This window comes from Fukomys damarensis, unplaced genomic scaffold (assembly GCF_012274545.1).
Source record: "Fukomys damarensis isolate Sample0158 unplaced genomic scaffold, DMR_v1.0_HiC HiC_scaffold_39, whole genome shotgun sequence".
Classification (NCBI taxonomy): Eukaryota; Metazoa; Chordata; class Mammalia; order Rodentia; family Bathyergidae; genus Fukomys; species Fukomys damarensis.
The window spans coordinates 62110028-62130024 of NW_022900951.1; the positions used below are offsets into that span (position 1 = coordinate 62110028).

Below are 19997 nucleotides of genomic sequence, written 5' to 3' on the forward strand. Positions count from 1 at the left end.
CATCTTTATGATGCCATTTATTAAACTGAAAAGAAAGAAGGGTTTTACTTAAAAAGTAATTTAACTCAATACCTTGATTTGTCACTACTTGGAATCTACAATTGCTTCCTCTGCACCGGAGGGCAATGATGTGCAAGTCAGCCTTCCTGTCCTCAACTTGACTCTAATGGAAAGCATTATAGAATCTTAGCAGTGAATATCATCCAGTTGCTATGCAAAACCCATCTCCAAAACATGTGAGGAAATCCAATATGTAAGTTCTATTCAAGGCAAGATTCCAATCTCAAATATTTCACTTCAACAACTTAGGTTATCCCAGCTGTTCCATCACTAAATATTAAGTGATTCTTGAAAATGAATGAACATAATAGTACCCTTATTTGACATCATTAATTTTTTCATGAACTGTTTTATATCCAGAAATATGCATATAAAACATTTGTACAGATAAATTAGTGCTAAGAATTAAATATGTTTAACAATACAAGTGTCTTTTCTATGTTCTGAAGTCTTACAATTGTTTTCAGGACTGGAAATCTAAACACATCCAAAACATTTTCAGAACCAAACTTACAGTGCTTTCAGTATTGCTTTATCCTCTAATTAGGCTTAAAAGGAAACCAATGAATATTAAAAGTATTTACTACGCAGTGCAGATTTTTACTAGCCAAACTCCACCCTCCCAAAACAATAGCTATTCAAAGAAATCAGTGAATATTAAAGGTATTTACTACACAGTGCTGATTTTTACTAGTCAAACTCAGCCCTCACAAAACAATAGCTGAACCAGTTCATTGTCCATTAGGAGTTTGGAACATTTTCAATTAGAGCCTTCATTTTTACTGTGGACTTCAACACATGTGGCCCCCCCAAAAGCTGTCTTTGAGATGGTCTCTGATTCAGACTTTGGAACTGCTTTTTCAACTTCACTTTGGCTATTGCTTTGATACTGATAAGCAAACTTCTTTTTCAGAGCCTCAGCTATCAGAGCAGCAGGGTCAGTAGCATCCACTGGCTTAGGCTTTATATCTTGCTCTGGCCTCTTGACTGACCGAAACTTTACACTGTTCATATATTTAAGGCTCTCTAGCATATTTGGCATGTTGGGTTTCTTTGGGTTATTCTTAGCCATTCTTTCCAGAATTGGCTTTTTGCTCTCTACATTCTTTAATCAGTTCAATAGAAGATACACTTTGGTGGAGCCCCACTGGATGGGGGGGTGGAGGTGGAGGGGGGGAGGTGGTGCTGTAGTAGCAGGGGTGGTAGAATCTAAGTTATCTGCAATGAGACTGTTGGTCTTGCAGGGTCACAATTTTAGCAATCCGAGCTGAGAGAAGCAAGTTCATTTTCAAGTGCACAGATTTTCTGCAGTGCTTCCTTGTTTGCCAGTGTGTAGTCTTTGGTTGAGGCTCTTGTTGGGACAAATTTGGTAAGGAAATGACTACTTGGCAGCTTCTCCAAGAAAAGGTCATCTTGAGTGGGTAGATTGGATCTGTCCTTTGTCCTGAGTCTTGATGAGCACTCTTCCTTCTGCAGCTACCCAAGCAACATCAGCAAAAGACATAACTGCATCCTCTCCTGGGTGGCTGATATTCCTCTCTGTTGCATGGCTAGTAAGTTAAAACTGAACTCTTGGACATTGGATCAGAGATGTTAGTACCAATTTTCCGTACGATACTTTGAGATGAACTGTATGGCTTTCCTGACCATAGTAGCAATTGCATGCTTACTCAAACCTGCTGAAAGCATCCTATTCAGGTGCACAATCCAGCCAAGCATTTGGATGGCAAAGCCTTCCCCAATTTGCATTTCAAGTACTTCAGGCATACATAACAGCACACAGTCCATAAAGCAAACTTGGCCATGTGGCAACCTGCAACTACTTCCTATTTTTAAAATTTCTTTATTCTAAATATTAGTTTTCTGAGAAGTACCTTACAGAAATGTTTTCCCATTCTGTGGATTTTCTCTTCACTGTGTTGGCAGTTTCTTTTGATGTGCAAAAGCTTTTAGATTTGATGTGGTTCCATGTGTTGATTCTTTCTTCTATTTCCTGTGCTACAGAGTTTTGGTTCAGAACATCTTCCTCTGAATCTATGTCTTTTCAGATCCAGGGTTTTGTTTTTGTATCTAGATCTTTGATCTATTTGTATTTTATTTTAATGGAGGTGAGAAAATTTACTCTAGGGCCAGGGATTTAGCTCATTGGTTCCACCATTTGCCTTGCAAACGTAAGGGCCCAAGTTTGATCCCTGGTACCCCCCCCAAAAAAAAAGAAAAAAGAAAGAAAGTTGACTCTAGATTCATTCTTTTGCACATGGATAATCAGTTTTCCCAGCACCATTTTTTAAAAGAGGCCATTTTCTCCAGGATTTGTTTTCTTTAGCCCCTTTGTTAAAAATCAGATAGCTAAAAGTGCATGGGGTTGTTTCTGTATTATCTTTTCTATTCCACTGGTCTACATGTTTGTTTTTGTGCTAGTATATGTTATTTTTGTTCATTTTTTTTTTTGGTATGAGGGATTGGACTCGTGCCCTTGCACTTATTGCACTTATGAGGCAGGCACTGGAACCACTGAGCTAAATCCCTGGCCCCAGCACCATGTTATTTTTATTAATGTAGCTTTGTAAAGTTTCAGAAGCCAATGTCTGCCTTTCCATTGGATGGAACTCAGCAACACCATTCACTCTACTATTGACCACACCTTGTAAAAACCTTTAAGAAATTGGGCTCCTACAACTGCCTCAGATTATGACAAAAATAGTGGTATAAGTCTGCTCAGGATGATAAGGAGTATTTTGGGGGCATTAATGACAATGTATCATTTATTGTAATAAATTTATATTAAATCTTCACTGTTTATTTTGCTAATACTTTATATTTATTTTATGTATCTTTTAACTCCTTGGTAAAATTTGTGTTGCATTGGATTTTTCTATGATGCTGTTGTAAATGAAAGTGTGCTCTTGAGTTTTTAGTCACATAATTATTTGTGTATAAAGGTTCTATTTTTTAAGATGGCCTAAGAGAAATACTCGGGACTTATTTTTTACTCTCTGAAGAAGTGTCAGAGTAACTGCTTGATTATTGCGTCTGTAGGTTAGTGGCTGTATGAAAATGCTCACACTAAGCAAAGCAGAAGTTGGGACTTATTGAGAATCAGAGATTTAGGATGAGAGCACAGAAACAAAACTGAACTTCAACAATTCCCCTCACATCCCCAAGTGGAGGAGTGTTCCTTTTGCAGTAAAGAAGAGTGAATGAGAGAATGTCAGCAAATTCCATCAGTGCAGATACAGATAATCCTAGATATTTTAACATTTCATAAGCATTACAGGTTTGCATCACAGTTAAGATCTCAGGAGTGACCTGAAATCTGTACATAGCATTTCTTTGGATAAGGAATTCACCTCATCATCACACAGATTCCCAGAACACAGGCTACAGTGGCTGGGAGACATCCTGAGGAGGGGGTTATTGTTCAGATTTATACCAACCTAGAGACCAGAAACTCCCACCTAGCTCCATGTCTGGGATCCCACAGATATTCCACTACATGGGCATAGGGTAATATTACAGCTTTATGAACCTAAATTTGCCTAGCAGAGCAAATATGATCCTAGCATGCAAGTACACTTAATTCCTTGTATTGTAGGGGTAGGACATTTCAGCAAAAAGAGGAATGGAGAGTTCAACCTTTGGGAGATCTACTCACTTGTCTTCTGGTAACAAGTGTGTAGCCAGCTGTGAGGTGTGCTTATAAAGTTTAGCATTGCTGGATATAATGCTCCTAATTGATATTCTTTTTTATAACTGAATATGTCAATCCATTCCCTCATGCTTATAAGGATATGGGGAGAAATCAATTGAAAGTCTAATGAGAGTTTCATTAAATGCAGCATGATGATTTTTCTCTTGTAGCTTTTTTGAATTTTAGTTCTCATGTACTTTTGAAAGTTTAACAGTTGACTCTATCGGGTAGGACATAGTAAAGAATTATACCTTATCAATACAATAAACTACCAAATCACAAAGATGAGCAAGAGAGAAAGAATAAAGTAATCGATAATGAAAGAAATATAATAACTTTAACAAAATAATAGTAGAATTCTTACAATCTATAATATCCTTGAAAGTAAATGGAAAAAATTCTCAAATTAAAGGATGTAGATTGGTTTAATGGATTCAGAAAAAAGGCCTGATTATATGCTGCCTACAAGATACTGAATTTACTGGTAAAGGCACAAACAGATTGAAAATAAAAGCATAGACAAATATACCCATGCAAATAGAAAGCAATAATGAGTAAAAGTAGCTATTTTTACATAAGAAAAAAATAGACAAGAAGTAAAAAGTATTAAGATGTATTATGTACATTAGCAACTCCCCATGTTGAATAGCAACTCCCCATATTGAATGTAATCATTAAGTACATCAAATGGATCCTGATAAAAATGTTTTAAATGACAAAAACTATAAAAAACACAAAATTTTGTTATAAATGATAAAGGAGACTATTTATCAAGAAGATAAAATTACAAATGATGAATATATGCACCTAATATCAGTGCACCAATAGAGAGATTGAAATCAAATACATCAATTTAATTAATGGGCCAAAAAGTCAGATTAAAAAAATTAACAAAGAAGCATCATAGGTAAACCATACTACAGGTCAAATGGACTTGACAGATACTTAAAGAAAACACATTCTTTTCTTCAGCACATGAAACATTCTCTAGAATAGAGGCTCGAATAGTTAAAAAAAGCTGAACTGTTATCATTTGCCTTTTTTAGTACAATACAATAAAACTAGAACTTAACAACCATAACAACAACAACAACAACAACAAAAGACATGGGAAACTATACAAATTTATGGAGACTTTTCATCACCCTACTGAATGAACAATAGGTTATTTAAGAAACTAAAAAGGAAATTAAATACTTTCCTAAAACAAATGGAAATGGAAATACAATACCCCCCAAACGAATACTAAAAGAGCAGTTTATAGTAATAAGTAAAAACATCAAAAATGGAATGATTTGAAATAGCCATCCTAAAAATGCATCTCAATGATCTGGCAAAAGAAGAGCAAACCAAATCCAAAATTAGTAGAAGGAAAGAAATATGAAATATCATTAAAAAACTAGACAATTACTTCATATGCCTTCAACCTTTTTAGAATATCATAAAACAGTAATCTTATACTTCAAAACTAAACTTTCACATATAAAAACCAAAAAGCGAGAAAGATTAAGCAGGAATAAATGAAATTGAGATTAATAAAGTAATGCAAAATATCAGTGAAACAAAGACTTGTTTTTTTTTAAAAAGATAAACAGAATCCAAAAATTTGTAGCTACACCAAATACAAAAAATAGGACAAATTAAAGGTGAAGGAAGAGAATTAAAACTGACACCATAGAAAGTTGAAACATCAGTAGAGTTGCTTACTATTGCAAGCAACTATATGCCTCCAGATTGGAAAATTCAGAAGAAATTAAGGAATTTCTTTACATATATAATGGACAAAGATTGAACTGATAAGATATAGGAATCCTAAACTGTCAAAATAAGGAGTAGTAACACTGAATTACTAATAAAAAGTCTCTGTGAAAAGAAAAGTCAGAGACTAATGAGTTTTAAGGCTTAATTGTTTTAATCTTTGAAAGAAGTAATACCGATTTTCAGAAACGATTCCAGATGTATGAAAGAGAAGCAATTTGCACAGCTCATTCTATGAGGCCAGCATTACCATGTTATGAAAGTCAGATAGGGCTGGGGATTTAGCTGACTACTTCCATTCCCTGCCTTTCAAGCACAAGGCCCTGAGTTCTATCCCCAGTACCAAAAAAATAAGAAAGACAAAGACACACACACACACACACACACACACACACAAGAAAGAAAGAAGAAAAGAATAAGTAAACTATATACCAATATCTCTGATGAACATAGTCAGGACACAAGCAAACCAAATCTAGCAGAACATTAACAAAACCATGAACAGTTGTTCAAGTTGGTGTTATACCAGGAATGGATGCAAGGGTGTATCAACATACACAAATGAATAAATCTGATACACCCACACAACACAAAACAAAACTAATATGATCATCCCAGTATATGTAGAGAAATATTTGATGAAATCCAACATATTTTCATGATAAAAACATTGAATATATAATATATATCTCAATGGAATAAAATCTATATGGCAAACATTGCTAACATCAAACAGTATTAAGGTTTAAATTGAGGGTGTTTCCAAAGGCTTCATATACTCATAAGTGTGTTTTTTTGGAAGGCGACTGGATTATGAGAGCACTATAGCTGCCATGTCATTAGGAGGATGTGTCTGGTCAGAAGATATAGGTAACTGGGGGCCTAAATTGGAAGGATGTCCTTTTCTAGTTCCACTTTTCTCTCTCTGGTTCCTGGCTGTCATGACATGACTATCTTTTCCTCCACTATGTGCCTCTGCCATGCCTTTCTGGTTTGAAGCTGGCAAACTGTGGACTGAACCATGAGCCTGAATAGACATTTCCTCATTTACATTGTGCAAGTTGCATATTATCTCAGTGATGAGGAAGTGACTAAAATATACCAAATGGGGAAAGTTGAGTGTTTCCTCTAAGAAAAAGTCCCATTCAGTATATTGAAGTTTTAATCACAGCAATCAGAGAAGGGAAAAAATGTAGAAAGGAAGTCAAATTATCTCTGTTTGCAGTGTTTCAAGCGCTTGTTATTGGTTGCCTCCTTGATAATAGCCATTTTTTTGAGTAAGATGGAATCTCATTGTTATTTTAACTTGCATTACTCAAATGGCTAGAGATGTTGAACATTTTCTCATTTATATATGGGTCATTTGTACTTCTTCATCTGAGAAGTGTCTATTCATTTCAGGTGCCCATGTTTTTTTTTAAGGGGGTACTGGAGATCAAACTTGAGGACCTTGAACTTGCAAGGCAGGCAGTGGAAACACTGAGCTAAATCCACATCCTTCAGGTGCCCATTTTTTAATTAGGTCTTTACATTGGGGAAGTCTAATTTGTTTTAGTTCTTTATATATTCTAAATATTAATCCTCTGAGTAGTAGGAAGCAAAATTTTCCCCATTCTATAGATTGTCTCTTCACTCTATTGGTGAATTCATTTGCTGTTCAGAAGCTTTTTTATTAGATGTGATCCTATTAGTTCATTATCTCTGTTATTATGTGTGCATCTGGAGTTTTGTTCTGAAATTTTTGCCTTCACATGTCTTCAAGGGTTTTACCTATTTAATCTTCCAGCTGATTGTTTTTGTTGTAATATTTTTGTCTCTCATTTTTGATTTTAGTTTAGTGGATAGTGAAAAATAAGGGTCAAGGGTCATCATGTATGCAGCCAGTTTTCCCAGAACCATTTGTTAGAGAGTATCTTTGCTTCAGTGAATGTGTTTTGCCCCTTTGTCAAGGATAAGACAGATAAGTGTGCCTAGAGTTGTTTCTGCATCCTCTATTCTGTTCCATTGATCCACAAGTCTGTTTATTTAACTATATCATACTGTCCTTATGACTGTAGCTTTGGAGTAAATTTGAAGTCCAGGATTGTGATGCTCCCTTCCTTCACCTTGTTGCCCAGAATTGCTTTTGGTATTGCAGGTCTCTTCTGTTGCCATGAGAAATTCTGGATTTTTTTCTTTGCTCTGTGAGGAATTCTATTGGCATTTTGATTGAGAGTGTACTAAATTTGTATAACAGTTTTAGAACTCTGCTCATTTTCACTATATTGGTTCTGCCTATCCAGAAAGAGGAATATTTTTCCGTTTTTTGACATTATCTTTGATCTTCTTTTTTGGAGTATGACAGTTTTCACTATAGAGGCCATTCATTACCTTGTTGACGTTAATTCTTAAGGACATTGGGTTTTTTGATGCTATTGTGAAAGGTATTTTTCCCTAATTTCCCTCTTGTTGAATTTTTATTTGTGTACAGGAGTGCTATTGATTTTTATGTGCTGACTTTGCATCCTGAATTTGGTAATTAGTTCTAGGAGTCTTTAGGAGGAGTGTATGAGGTCTTCTCATGTAGAAGCTCATGACATAAAGAAATAATAATAATTTAAATTTTTCTGATCCTGGTTATATCACTTGCATTTCTTTCTCTTGTCTAATTGCTTTGGTTAATTTTTTTGTTTTTATTGAGTTTATTGGCACAATCTAGGTATACTATACTGGTACATTCATCATTGGGATCCTGTACCTTTACATAATAGGTCTTGATTCTCATTTTTTCCCCTTGTCCCTGCCCTCCCTTCACCCCCTCCTCCCCTCCCCCTTTACAAACACTTTATTTCCATTTTTTCAATTTCTCATATTTTTTCCTCTCCCTTATTACCTTTCCCCCACCCTTCCCACTTTCCCTACACCTTTAGCCCTTTACTTCCTATTTCACATTATTAATTATCTCATTAGGATCCTGTGTACTATTATAGTTTTTTACACCAGAGAAACTATTTGGTATTTCAGTTAAAGAAATCTCTGTATGAACATTAAAAACAGGGAATCCTAAAATAAAACTAAAAAGGAAAGTAAAAGAGAAAAGGCAATGATGTAACATTAAAATAATCCTTAATTCTGAAGATGAAAATGGTCCCTTAACATTTTTAAATTGCTCGTTGCTCCTGTAGTCTTATCTTATTCTTTTTTTCATTATTTAGAGAATACTTTATTAGTTTCTGTAATCAAACCCACGTAGACATGTCCTTAAATATTTAATACAGTGTGTTACCCCTGTACAAATGGAAAAAAAATAAAAATAAAAATAAATTAACATTTCTAGACCAATATGGCTGTCCATTTCTGTACAATATCAACTCAACACAGTAAATTGGGATAACTTTTTCCAAAGTTGACAAAGCAAATTTCAAACCAAAACTGATTCTAGTATTATTGATGTAGGACGGTACTGTATCATACCTCTGTGAATGTAAAATATGTTGTACCTGCTTTATGATACATAGTAGTGACCGTGCTTTGTCAGAGCTATATTTAATGATATTACTCTAAAATGTTCTCTTTCCAGATGATGATTAAGATGCTAATAAAAAAATGGTGCCAGGTACCACAACAGCAACAGAACCTTGTTGTTTTCTGGATATTATTCTTATCTTTGTGTTTTTGTTTTTGTTTTTTTAATGGAGTGTGCTGAATGTCTATAATTTTGTTCAGATGACTGCAGAACCTGGAAAAGCTGTTGCTGCTATCGATGCATAACATACTGCTATTATTTGTCTTTTTATATAAACATAAATATATATACATATATGTATATATATAATTTAAATTTTGGGAAACTTTAACGGTGCTGTCAACTTTGGAAAAAGCTTTGGTTAAATTTTTAAGAGCTATGTTGATCAGTCCTGATGATAGTGGGCATCCTTGCCTTGTTCCTGATTTTAGAGAGAAAATTTTAAGCTTCTCTCCATTCATTGTGAGGTTGACCATTGTTTTTTTACAGATGGCTTTAATCCGATTAAGTTAAAGACTTAGTCCTATTTTTCAAGTTTTTTTTTTTAATCATGAATGGATGTTTGTTAGGTTCTTTTTCTACATCCATTGAGGTAATTGTATAGTTTTTATCCTTGCTTCTGTTTATATGGTGTATTATATTTATTAATTTGCTTAGGATTAACCACCCTGCATTCCTCAAATGAATCCTACTTACTCATGGTGTATAATCTTTTTAATTATTTGCTACATTTTGTTTGCTGTTATCTTATTGAGGATTTTTGCATCTGAGTTCATTAAAGCAATCATCCTATAGCTCTATTTTGTATTGATCTTTTGTCTTTTTTAAAATTAATTTTATTGATACACTTAAGGTATACAATATAATGATATTCATCACTGGAAATGTGCACCTTTACATAATCCATCTTGGTTCTTACTTTTTCCCTATTCTCCTGACCTCCCTTCAACCTCTCCATCCCTCCCTATCTACAAAGACTTTGTTTTCATTTTTCCTTTTTCTCATATTAATTTTATTCCCTTCTTTCTTTTCCCCTACTTCTCCCTCTTCCCCTTTGTACATTTTCTTCCTATTTCACATTATATATTATACCTTTTAGTCCTTATTTACACTTTCAGTTTCTCACACTAGAGAAACTATTTACACATTATGTGTCCCATTTATTTCACTTCAGAGTATCGCCTCAATGTGCATCTGTCAGGGGTCCCAAAGGGGGAGAGACTTACTCAGAAAAGAAAGACACAAAATAGTGATGCATGAGGGGTCAGAGCCTCAAAGGTCTAAGACCCAGATCTTTATTTGTTCCTCTTTTTATATCCTAACCCAGTCAGCTGCTACATGTCTCTAGTCACAAGCTACATTAATCATTACAGAAGTTAAAACACTACAGAGGTTATACATATGGCAACAGTAAGTTTTGTTTCTGGAGCCAAACTATGGCAAGCATACATCTGAATAAACATACTCAGAGAGACATTCTTTCTTTATCTACAGGGAGCAGGGAGAGCCTGTGACACTGCAAGTGCATGTCTGGGAGAACATCTTTAATCTCTTGCTGTCAGGCCTTTCTAACAACTGTGTAAATACACACACAGGTGACCCAGCGGTCTCCTGTGCCAAGAAAATTCCATCATCTCCCCCTTTTTATATTCAAATATAGAGCAAGCATAACTTGAACTGATTGTTTAAGCAAGTTAATTTTCAATTTTCTTCTCAGGCAGGAGTATCGTATTAGAACAATAATCCAAACAATCATCAATACCAAAAATGAACTTCCAATACCATGTGTTAAACTTTGAACAAAGCTTCTGGGGTTGAGGCCCTATAGCTCCTCAGCTATCCCTTTTCCAGTCCCTCTAATGTAAGTGAGGACATTTTTAAAAAATCAAATGTGTCAAAGATCTCCCTCTGGAGAGTACTTATATCTAAGTTAATATTTCCTTTAATATCATGTAAATATTTGATGAAATCCCATGTATATTGAATCTCATTATTTTTATGTGGTGTCACACAATAATTGGTAATATTCCAATCATATTTTAACATGAGTTGTTTTTGGAGATTGACCAATTGATCTCTCAGCCATTTGATGGCTTGTTGTAATTCCATAATTTTAGTTTCTAATTTTTGGTTGATTTGAGTTTGTGTTGACCACAATTTATGAGAATTTTCTGTCCAATTCTGCACATAGTTGTATGTCTGAATGTTGGTTTGGAGTGCAATGCCCACTACAGCCACCATTGTGGCAATGGCAATAAGTCCTATGATAGTAGCAACAATCGATTCAATAAATCATTTATTTCTTTTTAACAGTTCTCACATAACCTTAATCATTAATCCTGACATAGGACTTTCTTTCCATGGTAGAGTCAAATTTACAGACAGCCAGTGTGTTTTCTAGCTTTCAAAATCCAAATGCTCTTTTGGGGCAAATTCATATTTAGACTGGTTTCCAAACCTGTGTATAGTCTGCAACCACTACATTCAACACTCCTTAAAGTCTCATCAAATTGTAATTCCCCCACAGTGAGAATAAAGGGAAATTTTACACATCCTGCTAAAGAAATGGAACTATTATAAGTAAGCTAATAATCAGACATGGAATATTTTGATCCTTAAAATTTGACTTTCCAGGTTGTGATTTTTTGAGTCACTAATGGCAATTTCCACAGATCACATTGTTCCAGACCTTGTATAATTCCTTCCTTGTTGAGCAATCTTGGCCCTGGGGGTGCTAGTCCTCCCTCATACTAAGCCATTAGTCGATTTGTAGTAGACACAGAAAGTTGTCCTCCCTGCCATATACTATTCTAGACTACCTCAGTAATATAATTACAAACAGTCCTATTGACATAATCAGAACAGTTGTTAAGAAATTTACCATGGGGTCCCCAATCAACAAAATTATGATTATTTAAGTATATGATTTTTTCATGAGGTCCATGATACCTGGTCCATTTTACAGGTGATAAAACATAATGTTTATATGTATCATTGGACATTCTGAGTCTGTTCTCTTCCCCCAAGAGTCAGTGGTATTTTCTTCATTTTCCATGAACGTTAGTCTCGACCCATCAAAGCCCTTGTTTCCTTGTTCACCAGAAGAATGTACGCCCAGAACTGTTTGTGTGTTTTCAAACATGCAGACCCAGCTCCCACGCACAATGGCAGAGTCTCATGCCTCAAGGAAATGTTTAGCTCTCAGCCTTCCTCATCTGGGTGTGCTGAAAGTCCATTTCTCCATGGAGTCATCTTCAATCCTGAGGGTTCTGTCATCCAAATGCCCGGTACATCCGAGTTTGATCTTCCAAAGGGGAAGGCATAATTGCTCACTGGATCCATCTGCAACAACACAACTACAACCTCTACCAGAGGCAATTACTATACCTGATTTGCAGTGTTTATCTCTATCTTTATAAAGGATTGGCCTTTGTTCCTCTCCTGTTGGTGGGGAGAAATGTTTTTTTCCCTCGAGTGAGAATATCACCCTGGGGAAAATTTTAAAAACTGAGAAAAGACTACAATTGCTAAGAGAGTTCTAGATACTGTTCTCCCTTCTTTAATATGATATTGTTGCAGTTGTAATTTTAATGTTTGATGAGTAACTGTAGCCTGTCCCGGAGGATTATAGGGTATGCCAGTAACGTGTTCTATATTCCAATAAAAAAAGAAAAGTTGAAGCCTTTTGCTAACATAAGATGGAGTATTATCTATTTTTATCTTGGACAGGACACCCATTACCGAAAAGCATTCCAATAAATGTTGAATAATGTCAGAAGGCTTTTCACCAGAGTGTGGAATAGCCAAAAAAAAGCATGAATAAGTGTCAACACATACATGTACATAAGCATACCATCCAAAAGATGGAACATGAATAACATCCATTTGCCAAAGATCATTAGAGTGAAGTCCTGGAGGATTTATGCCTGGAGGCCCTCAACAGTATGTAAAGGTTTGCACACAGAACAATTTCTATTTTACAAGCCTGATTCATGGAAAGAATCGTTGGTGTAAACTGGAGACATTATTGTGGAATTGTGCATGTTCTTGTTCAGGAGAATCAATCCAAAATACCATTGTAAATTTATCCACTTGATTATTTCCATGAACTAAGGGACCAGGCAGGTTAGAATGTGCTCTAATATGAATTATAAAAATAGGATGAGTATGTGCTCAAACCAAGGCTTGTAATTGATGGAACATGCCATAAATTATGTGTGATTTTGTAGTATGTTTGATATATGCATTTTCTATAGTTTTGAACACATGAACAACAAATTTAGAATCAGAGACAATATTAATAGGACATATAACATTTTGTAAAAGATAAATCAAGGCATACAGCTCATTTTGTTGAGCAGAAGCATAGGAAATCTGCAATGTTTTAGACCAGGATTCACTCCATATGGCAGTGACCTTATCTTTTGAACCATCAATAAAGTAGGTACTGGAAGTGTGTATAGGAGCATCTCCAACTAGCTTGGACATGACTCACTGTGTTTGTTTTAAGAATTCCCATATCCTGCCAGCCAGGTAATGGCACCTGATGTATCCTGTATACTCTGCTAATGCAGATGGTGCTTCCATGCCATTTAAAAAAATATTGTTTAGATAAATCAGGAGTGATGGGCAAAACAATAACAGCCAGATCAAACCCTCACAGTTGGCAGATCCTATGTTGACCTTGAAAGATAAGAGAGCATATCAAATCTGAATATGAAGATAGAGGTTCAGAGGTAGACCCATTTGACAGAAACCTTTTGTGCAATAATACCTGTGGGCAAGTAAGGAGTAGCAAGAATAAGTAATGATAGGGGGAAGGAAAGATCAATATGGGAGAGAAAATCATATTTAAGACATTGTTCCATGAATTGAAGTTCCATCTCAGCTTCAAAAGACAGTTGTCATGGGCTAAGACAGAATCTCCCTGTAGAGTGCTAAACAAATGTGTTAGCAAGAAAGTGGGAATGCCAAAATTTAGACAGACCTAATTTAAGTCCCCCAGGAGTTTTTAAAAATCATTTAATGTTTTAAGAGTATCTCTTTTAATTTGAACACTCTGAGGTTTTACTGTTTGCTTATTTAAGGAATATCCCAAATATTTATAAGCAGAAACAGTTTGGATTTTATCTGGTGCAATAAACAAACCATGTTCAGAAAGTTGTTGCACAACTTTAAAAACATTTTCCAATTCCTGAGAAGAAGAAATTGCTAAAAGAACGTCATCCATATAGTGGATGACATAAGCAGAAGGAGGGCCGGGAAGCTCAGTGGTTTGGTGGCCTGCCTTGCAAGCGCAAGGACCCGAATTCAATCCCCAGTACCAAAAAAACAAAACCAAAAAAAGACATAAGCAGAAGGAAACTGTTCACAAACAGGTTGTATAACTTTTCCAACATAATGCTGACACATGGTGGGTGAATTAGTGTCCGTCCCTTGAGTTAGAGATGTCCGTTGATATCTCTGAGCAGGAGCAATCTGGGTAATAGAGGGAATAGTAAAGGCAAAGCATTCACAATCTTGAGAATGTAAAGGAATAGTATAAAAACAATCCTGAAGATCTATAATGATTATTTCCTATTCTTTAGGTTTCACAGTAGGATATGGGAGGCCAGGTTGTAAGGCCCCCATCAGTTGATCTTTTTATTTACTTCCCAGAGGTCAGTAAGCATCCTCCATTTAACGGGATTTTTTTCTGTATTACAAATACAGGAGAATTCCAAGATGAGAAAGAAGTTTCAATATATCCCAGTTTTAGTTGTTCTTGTACTAAGGAGTGTAGAGCCCCTAATCTTTCCTTTTTAAGGGGCCACCACTTGATACAAACAGGCTCATCAGAAATTCATTGGACTTGGTTTAATATGAGCCGTGGCCCTTCCTAAAAATAACACCACAAACCTTTTCTATCATTTTTTATGGCAGACTGCAATAGTACCATTTTCATTTTTTCCCAAGCCTTTTCCTGGTGTGTATCGCATATTGTGCATCATTTGTGATGCTTGAACATAATAATTAGAAGGGATGATCAAACTGTCACCCCATTTTTAAAGAATGTCTCTGCCCCCAAATTAACTGGGACAGAAATCACCATTGGCTTTATTGTGCCTTGCTGGCCATGAGGCCCATGCATTTAAGGATTTTAGAACTTTGAAAAACTTCCCTTTGTTGAACCTGACTGACTCCTTCTAGTGTAGAGCCTGGAAGTTCAAGAGACCAAGCATCAGGCTACTCCTACTTACTAATAACAGTCACATCTGCTCCTGAATCGACTATTACAGTGAATTTTTTCCTTGTATGAAAATGTCCATAAGAGGCCACTCATTTTCTTGCATTTGAGTAGCTCAATTAACCATTTTTTAAATCTGTACTGCTGAATTCTCCCCTTCTTTCTATAGTAGAAGATCCTATAGGACAAAAAGGGAGTAGAAGAAACTGAGCAATTTTGTCCCCAGGATGGAACTTCCAAAGAACACAGATTCTATCACTATTTGAATTTCACCGGTATGATCTGAATCTATCACACTAGGAACAACTTGAATCCCTTTCATATTTAAGCTGGAATGCCCCAAACTGAGTCCTACCACAGACTTTGGCAGAAGGCCAAAAACTCTGGTAGTGATTCATAGCGTACCTTGTCCTGGATTTACATTGATTATGTATGGAGCTGTTAAATGTGCTGCTGCACTCCCTCTGGTGGTGGGACTGAGTAATGAAACTGAGAGGCAGTGGCAACACGCTTGTGTAAACTGTGAGGGATTGAGCTGGGCAGTCCAGGCCCCATTGTTTGTTGGGGCCTGAGGCTGGCCCCACATCCTATTTCCCTGATTTGATTCAAATGAGTTCCCCTGTGCATCAAATTTAGAACAGCACTCTTTTGCCAAAGATATCCTTTTTGCAGTGGGGACACAGACCAAGCTCACATACTTGTTTTATGTTGGAGGACTCTTGGGTCTACTTTATAGGACTACGACGGTCTTTTTGATGATGACCAGCCTTCCCACCATTAAAACATGCCCCTTTTTGTTTTGGCATCTTTTTTACCTGCATAGCAGCCATAGCCGTAGCAAACATGTGAGCTTTATGAGAATGTGCACCAACATTATGGCACAACTTCATGTAATCAAAAACACTTCCCACATCCCTGTGTGGGCAAATTGCATTCTGTTGGTCTAGATTTGCATTTTCCAAAGTGGGTTGTCCTGACAAAGCCTCATCAGTGAATGTATGGCTCACTTCTCTATCCTCAGACTGTTGTGATTTTGCAATAAAATCTGGGTAAGGTTCAGAAGGTCCTTGAAATATTTTCACGTAACTTTGACCAACTTCACCAGATGGCAATAATTTCTCCCACGCTTTTAAAGTCACCTCTCTAATCTGTGGAATTGCTCCTTGTGATATCCGCATCTGCACATTTAAATCCTGGTGATGACCCCTGCCTGTTAGCTTATCAAAAGTAAAGATGGCTACAGGGGTGCTGTCTGCAGCATTCATCTGAGCTTGACTAGAATCCCTTCAACCAATCACATTTGAAACTTTAAATAATCATTTGGCCTGTGACAAGCACGAGACACCATGTTCCAATATACTGTGGGATCCATTCTGCAGAGGTAGCCCATGCCCTTAGTGGTTCCAATGTATAAGGCACCGTTGGCCCATACATTGAGGTAGCCTTTTCAAACAAACAATTTGGAAATCCTTGGTCTCATACATCTGGGGTGGGGTAGGGTGTTGTTGATATATAAACTAGGAAAAGCTAATCGAATCTCAGGGTTATCACATTTTTGGAACACTTTCTCCATTCTTGACAAAGGCATCTTGTTTAGCGGTTGTAAAACTGTTTCTGAGGGTAAAGAACAAGCCCTGTCTCCCTCCTCCAATTCAATAAGAGGAGCTTCAGGCCCTGAGGGAATTGTAGAAGGAATGGGAGGGGGAGGAGGAGCAGGGGGTTCGTTCATATCCAATTTTTTTCCCCACACAGGAAAAATCTTTTGTCTTTCAGCCTTAGACCTTTTTAAAGTATCATCATCTAATTTGTATTTATGCAAGGAAGCCTCAGCAAAGCAAAGAACGTCCTGCTTTGTTTTAGTTTCACTTTCTTGCAGCGGCTCCAAGACTGTTCCAAGGAAAGCCCATATTGGCCAGAAGTCCACAGGGATATGTTCACCATGACTAAGCGCTTTTTGAAACTTTTGTTTTACCCTCGCCCAAACATTTAAATCAAGAGACCAAGCATAAAAGAACCAACGGTTATATTCCAAGACAACATCTAAACAAGCTGCAATTCAAGATCGAGAGACCCGCGCTCCATTTTCTTTTAACATGTGATGCAATAACATAACAAAAATAGTATTTTTTGTGAGAAATTGCACCATAACCTTGTTATAATGAGATCATCGTCCCCTAGCGCAAGGTCCCGAGTTTGATCCCCGGTACACACACACACACACACACACACACACACAAAATTCAACATCCCCTATTACGATAGGGTAAGTCCCCCGCTGATTCGTCTCTCAAGGCAAAATCCGATCCTCTTTCAATCAGGCTTCCTGTCCTTGGAGCCCCAGGTTCAGGTGACAGCTGTCTGGGGTCTGGAGAGGAGAGCGACTTACTCAGAAAAGAAAGGCACAAAATAGTAAGGCACCGGGGGTCAGAGCCTCAAGGAGCTAAGACTCAGATCATTATTTGTTCCTCTTTTTATATCCTACCCAGTGAGCTGCTACGTGTCACTAGTCACAGGCTGCATTAATCTCTAAAGAAGTTAAAACACTACAGAAGTTAAACATATGGTAACAGTAAATTTTGTTTTGGAGCCAAGCTATGGCAGGCATACATCTGAATAAACATACTCAGGGAGACATTCTTTCCTTATCTACAGGGAGCAGGGAGCACCTGTGACCCTGCAAGTGCATGTCTTGGAGATCATCTTTAATCTCTTGCTGTCAGGCCTTCCTAACAACTCTATGAATACACACGCAGGTCACCAGGCAGTCTTCTGCACTGAGACTATTCCATCATGCATCCATTTAGTTATAGATGTCTCTAGTTTCTCATTCTTTATGGCTGAGTAGTACTCCATTTTATTAAAAAGAAACCCCACAAGTTCTTTATCCAGTCTCCCATTGTTGGGCAATTGGTCTGCTTCCAAGTTTTAGCTATCACAAATTGTGCTGCTATCCACATGTGTGCACATATAGCACTATTGTATGATTCTTTTAATTCTTTGGGGAAGATACCCAGCAGAGGAATAGTTGAGTCAAATGGGATTTCTAATGCTAGCTCTTTGAGGTATCACCATATTGATTTCCACAGTGGTTGCACCAGTCTGCACTCCCACCAGCAGTGTTGATGTTGCATTCAGTGTAATGCTTGCTTTCAGGAATGAATTGGGATTACTGCTTTCCTTTTTATTTCATGAAAGATTTTGAGGAGTATCTTTCTCTAATGTTTGTGTAGAATTCCACAGTGAATCTCTCAGAACCTGAACTTTTCCTAGTGGGAAAATTTTGAAATTATTTCTTCAGTTTCTTGACTAGTATTGGATTATTCATGATTTTATGTCTTTGTTTAGCTTTGGTAGTTCATATGTATTTAGGAATTTGTCTCTTTCTCTTGGATTTTCCATTTTATTACAGTATAGATTTGCAAAGTAGTTACTGATGGTCTTCTGCAATTTCTGTAGAATCCATTGCGATATTGCCCTTTTTTTTTTTTTGGTATGGGGATCGAACTCGCGTCCTTGCACTTGCAAGGCAGGCCACCAAACCACTGAGCTAAATCCCCGGCCCTTGCCCTTTTCATTTCTAATGTCATGGATTTGAGTCTTTTCCTCCCTTATTTTTGTAAGTTTGACTATGTCTTCATCTATTTTACTTAATGCTGCAAAGAACCAAGTTGTGATTTATTAATTCTTTGTATTTTTTATTCTCAATTTCATTCATTTCTGTTCTGATCTTTATAATTTCCTTCCTCGTACTAGCTTTGGGTTTGGATTGTTCTTGTTTTTCTAGAATGTTGAGTTGAATCATCATGTTATTTATTTGAGCTTGCCCTGTTTTTCTGATGTGTGAATTTACTGCTAAAATTTTTCCTCTTGACTGCTTTCATTGTGTTCCACAGGTTCCAACATGTTATATTAACTTGTTTTTAAAATTTTATTTGTGACTCACTAATTATTCAAGAGAGTATTATTTAATGTCTATGCATTTGCATAGTTTTTGTGGTGTGTTTAGCTGTTGATTTATAATTTCATCACACTATGGTCTGTTAGTATATATATGTAATTTCAGTCTTTTTGCATTTAGTTAAAATATTTTATTGGCTAGTATGTGGTATATTTTTGAGAAAGTCCAATGTGCTACTGAGAAAGATGTGTGTTCTGTTCTGTTACTGTTGGGGAGAGCACTCTGTATATATCTGTTGAGTCCATTTTTTTCAAAGATTTGGTTCAACTCTCATATTTCTTTGTTGATTTTTTTTGTCTAGATGACTTTTCCATTTGTGACAGTGTGCTGTTTAGGTCCTCCAGTTCAGTTTCACTGGTGCTCATCTGATATATCCATTAGTTTCTGTCTTATGAAGTTGTGTACTGGTATTTGGTGCATATATATTTACAACTCTTAACTCTTCCTTTTGAATTGTACCTTGACCAATATGTGGTGATGTTTCTCTCCTCTGACTGGTATTATCTTGAAATGTACATTGTCTTCAGTTAGGATAGTTACTTCTGCTTTTTTAGGTTCCTGTTAGAGAAAATTCAGTTTTTCACCCTTTGACTTTCAATCTTTAAATTTCTCTTAAGGTTAAATGCATTCCTTTTATGAAGCATATTGTTAGATGTTTGTTAATCCATTCTGCTAGTCTGTGTCTTATGCTTGGTTAATTAAAACCATTCACATTGATGGTTATAATTGATAGTTATTGACTTATCCCTGTTTTTATATTAATTTGCCACTGAAGAATACTTTCTTTTTTTTTTTTTTT

At 36.3% G+C, this 19997-nt stretch overlaps 1 pseudogene; it reads right to left on the bottom strand.

Moving 5' to 3' along the window:
* Positions 1–801: 801 nt before the first annotated feature.
* LOC104874321 lies at positions 802–1779 on the bottom strand (annotated as a pseudogene).
* Positions 1780–19997: the final 18218 nt, after the last annotated feature.